The following is a 5,201-nucleotide window of genomic DNA, read 5'->3' as shown; positions in this document are numbered from 1 at the left end:
CCTGACTTCAAACTCTACTACAGAGCTACAGTATTGAAAACAGCTTGGTATTGGCATAAAAACAGAGAAGACGACCAATGGAATCGAATAGAAGACCCTGACATTAACCCACAAGCCTATGAACACCTGATTTTCGATAAAGGAGCTAAAAGTATACAATGGAAAAAAGAGAGCATCTTCAACAAATTGTGCTCTGTTGCGTTTTTAAGTGGACTTAGTTGACCCCACACTGGGCAGCAATTTGTTAGATGGAGGCTGCTTGTTGGTTCCTGACTGCTCAGACCGCCTCCTTTCTCCCAGTATTCTGTTTAGATTTCCCTGCCTAGCTCTGTTCCCCTATAGCTCTGCTATAGGCCCAAAGCAGTTCCTTTATTAACCGATGATATGCACAGCATACAGAAGGGAATCCCACATCAAACAACAAATAAATACACAAAAGAATGCTGGATTATGGGACATGAAGAAGACAAGGCTGAAACAGAGAGAGACTTGATATCTAGACTGCAGTGGTTGGAGAAAGCATCTCTTTGGAGCTTAAATTTAAGCCAAGACTTAAAGGATTAAAAAGCAGCTATCCAGGGGCAAGAGAGATGACTCAGTGGCTAAGAGTGCATACTGTTCTTGCAGAAAACCTGAGTGTGATTCCCAGCAGGACATCAGGAAGCTCATGACAGTCTCTAATGCCAGATCCAGTAGATCTGACACTCCTTTGCTCTCCTCCTCCTCTTCCACACATACACACTCACACTTAAAAAGTAATCATCCAGATGATGAGAGACAAATGCACTTTAATCAGTGAAATAAATTAATGTCAAGTCCTCAACAAGAGAAGATAGTAGATATTTAGGCTGGGCAGTGATGGTCTATGCCTTTAATACCAGCACTCAAAGCAGAGGCAGTAGGATCTCTGTATTCAAGGTCAGCCTGGTCTAGAGTAAGTTACAGGACAGCCAAGGTTACATAACCAAAAAAACAAAACAAAAAATACAAAAAACAAAAACAAGATAATGAAAAAGAGACCAGGGTTTAGAACGAGAAGGAAAAGGGCCAGCAGGAACCAAATAAACGCGTCCAAGGCAAGTGTTCTAGGCTGGAGCCACAGGCGAGGAAGTTCTCCCCACCCTGCACCCCTAGTAGGACTAAGAATTAACCTTAAACCTTAAAAATGCTAAGCAAAGTCTCTGTCACTAAGCATTCCCCAGCTCTTTGTTTTATTGAGCCAGTGTCTAGTTTAATTGCCCATCCCAGCATTCCTTGAAGTAGTTCTGTCACCTAAACAGTCTTTGAATTTGTGCTCTTCCTGCCTTAGCCTCTAGAATAAATGAAACGATAGGCCTGTATCACCACTTCCCACTTCCTTTGAGACAGAACCTTACTACAAAGCTTTGGCTACCATAGAACTAATTTTGTAGCCACAGCTGGCTTTGAACTTAAGACCATCTTGCCTGAGCATGCATCATCACTCCTCCGAAGACTTTGAATGCAAAGGGAGGTCACTGAGAGTTTCGAAGCTGTGGTCAGCAGTTCTGACGCTTCTACAAGGCATCTATAAAAGACACCAGGATTGGGGCATGCTAAAGAAGTGGAGAAACTTGGCCTGCTCTAGAAGAATTCCCATGACTCACTGGGAGGGGTGTAGGGTGAAGAAGAGGCTTCAAAGGTGCCATGCTGGATACTTAGGAAGTCTATTACTGGTAGACTGCTTGCTTAAAGACTGGATAAAAACAGATTTCTTTTTTTTTTTTTTTTTTTTTTTTTTGGTTTTTCGAGACAGGGTTTCTCTGTGGCTTTGGAGCCTGTCCTGGCACTAGCTCTGTAGACCAGGCTGGTCTCGAACTCACAGAGATCCACTTGCCTCTGCCTCCCGAGTGCTGGGATTAAAGGCGTGCGCCACCATCGCCCGACTAAAAACAGATTTCTAATAGAAGGGAGAAACCTTTACAGAGTGGGGATAACAGATTATTGAACCACTACAATTTCTTATACTTTTTTTTAAAAAAAAGATTTATTTATTACGTATACAATGTGCCTCCTGCATGTACACCTTCATGCCAGAAGAGGGCACCAGACATCATTACAGATGGTTGTGAGCCACCATGTGGTTGCTGGGAATTGAACTCAGGACCTCTGGAAGAGCAGCCAGTGCTCTTAACCTCTGAGCCATCTCTCCAGCGCCCTTATTCTTTTTTTTTTTTTTTTTTTTTTTTTTTTTTTTTTTTTTTTTTTGGTTTTTCGAGACAGGGTTTCTCTGTGGCTTTGGAGCCTGTCCTGGAACTAGCTCTGTAGACCAGGCTGGTCTCGAACTCACAGAGATCCGCCTGCCTCTGCCTCCCGAGTGCTGGGATTAAAGGCGTGCGCCACCATCGCCCGGCCCCCTTATTCTTTTTTATTGTTTTTATTGAGCTATATATTTTTCTCTGCTCCCCCCTCCCCCCTCCTCTTCTACTCTCTCCCATGATTCCTCACACGCCCAATTTACTCAGGAGATCTTGTCTTTTTCTGTTCCCCAGGTAGATTAGATCCATCTATGTCTCTCTTAGGGCCGTCTTTGTTGTCTAGGATCTCTGGAATTGTGGACTGTAGGTTTTCCTTTGTTTTATGTCTAAAAGTCACTTATGAGTGAGTACATATTGTATTTGTCTTCCTGGGTCTGGGTTACCTCACTCAATATGACGCGCTTTCTAGATCCATCCATTTGCCCAGTTTCTTAATCTAACTTAATCCTTATAACAACCTGTTACTAACTCTAATTTACAAAGAAACAAATTCAGTCTGAGAAATTGTTGAAAGATTAGCAGTTGGTAAATAAGCAAAACAAAACAAAAACTGGACGTATCCCTCACCAAAGCAAGTCCACACACACTTTCTAGAAAACAACAAAAGGAAAGAAAGCATGTAATTATCAACACTAAAATAAAACAAACAGCAAAGCCAGGCATTAGCTGTTAATGTTTGTAACTTCAGCACTAGGAGGCTAAGGTCAAGACTGCCACTTCAAGACCTGCCTAGATGTGACAATGAGATCCTATTTCTTCTTTGCTGTGGAATATTATTTTAAGGTGTGTTACTTTTGTTTATGCTGTGGAACATTTGTTTTAATGATGCAAAAATGTACTGCATTCTTTTATGTTGTATTTGTTTAACTCTGTGAAGCTGTGTTACTTTGGCTGTCTAACACACATGATAATCTAATAAAGAGCTGAACGGCCCGTAGCAAGGCAGGAGAAAGAATAAGCAGGGCTGGCAGGCGGAGAGAAAAAACAGGAGTAGGGAAGGAGGAAGAGCAAGAGAGAACAAGCAGAGGAGGAGGTCAGGGGCCGGCCACAGAGGAAACAGGTGTGCAGAAGTAAATATAAAAGCCCAGAGGCAAAAGAAAAGCTGGCTACAAACAAGACAAGATAATGCCAGGCATTCAAAAGAAAATAATAGGCCTCTATATATTTATTTGGAATCTGTGTAGCAGCCCCCCCAAAAGAATTAAGAGTAAAAGAGCCAAAAAGTCTTCTTCTCTTAACGGCCCCCACCCACAAGGTTTCTCTATGTAGCAAGACTGTTCTGGAACTAATGCTAATTCTGTAGACCAAAATGACCTTGCGTTTACAGAAATCTGCCTGCCTTTGCCTGCTAAGTGCTGTGATTTGTATGTACCACCACACGTGAGGCACTATTTTAAAAAAATAAGTAAAATTGTAATAAAAATCACTCTGTGTTCTCTCCCTGTTTCCTAAAGGAACAGCCATCAGAGGTAAACGGACACTACAATAGAACAATAACAGGAGCCAGCTTTGTGTCTGGAGAGAAATATTAGCAACGAAAATTTCAGCAAACTTGATCAAAATCTGTAAATGAGCAGTACTAATAAGGACCACAAAAAAAGTCACAAACTAACTTATTGTGAAACCCAGAAAGAGAAAAAGGCTGAAGTTAACAACACAATTAAAGTAAGAACATAGCTTCCTTTGGTAACCACGACTGATTAGCGGAAGTCCACTCAGACTGCGCTCCCTCCCTCTCGCCCTCCCAGAAGGGAGAGAAGAACGATCATCAATGGCAGCAGGCAGCTGCAGGAAAGCAGCACCTAGAGCCGGCTTCACGCTCAGGAGGGAACACTACGTCTCGTCCTCGTGGTTTCGGGTGCTCTACACAGTCAGAGAAACTTCTCTAGTAACAAACTATAGAAATGATCCCTGAAAGTATAGTCTTAGCCTCATGCTGCCCAGCTCGCCGCACTGCACCCGGCGCGCTCACATCTTACTCACGGCGAGCAAAGCGACCCGCTCGCCGCACTGCCCTTGGCCGCTGCTATTACCGACACACTGCATTTGCACAAACGGGGACACGTTCCCCGCTGAACGTCGCCCGCTGCCAAGTCCACAGGACATTTCAGTTGCCACAGTTCTCCAAGTCTGCGGGACAGAGGCGCTCTCGATAATTAGCATACGATCGCTAAACAGCCAATCGACTGCCAGCTCTCTGTCGCCCCGTCCCACTTCCGCCTGCGACGGGTCGCGAGTCACCCGCCCAGCCGCGCTTCCGCCTGGCCCCTCCTGCCCCCGCCTGTCCCAAGCCAGAGGCGCCGCGGAGCCGTTCGGTGTTCGCGGGCGCACGCAGCTTTGGACCCCTGGCCCAAGCCACAGGCCTTTCGTGACGAATCAAACGAAAAAGTACGACAGTAAATGGCAGGTCAAGGGCTACACACTCTATTAAATAAATTCTGTGGTTGAAGGGGTTGGCGGCTCACTTCTGTTATCCTTGCACTTTGCTAGAGAATTTTAATGTAACCAGACTCTGAAGCTTTGTTATGAGAATTATCACATGAAGACTCCCCTCCCCCCAAAGTTCTGTTCTATTATGTTTAAACGTGTAAGAAATGTGAGACCAAAATAGGAGAAGCAAACCTTGCAAATTAAGGAGCCCATTATATTAAGCCCCCCATATTTTATTTTATTTATTTATTGGGTTGTTTTTGTTTTCTTTGGTTTTTTCCCCAAGACAGGGTTTCTCTGTGTAGCTTTGGAGGCTGTTCTGAAATATGCTCTGTACCAGGTTGGTCTTGAACTCACAGAGATCCATCTGCCTCTGCCTCTGCCTCCCTAGTGCTGGGATTAAAGGCATGAGCCACCACCATCTGGTGCCCCATACTTTATAAAAAATAGGTTTCTACTCAAAAATAAGTTTCTGTTTCTTAAATCTGATGTAAC

At 44.0% G+C, this 5,201-nt stretch overlaps 1 non-coding gene across 1 annotated transcript; it reads right to left on the bottom strand.

Moving 5' to 3' along the window:
• Positions 1–3,986: 3,986 nt before the first annotated feature.
• On the bottom strand, positions 3,987–4,203 carry LOC113456421. Its single transcript, XR_003377232.1, has one exon. It is a non-coding gene; the product is annotated as a small nucleolar RNA U3 (small nucleolar RNA).
• Positions 4,204–5,201: the final 998 nt, after the last annotated feature.

This window comes from Microtus ochrogaster, chromosome 7 (assembly GCF_000317375.1).
Source record: "Microtus ochrogaster isolate Prairie Vole_2 chromosome 7, MicOch1.0, whole genome shotgun sequence".
Taxonomy (NCBI): domain Eukaryota; kingdom Metazoa; phylum Chordata; class Mammalia; order Rodentia; family Cricetidae; genus Microtus; species Microtus ochrogaster.
The sequence above is the reverse complement of the archived record's forward strand: the minus strand, read 5'-3'. Positions and strand labels throughout refer to the sequence as shown.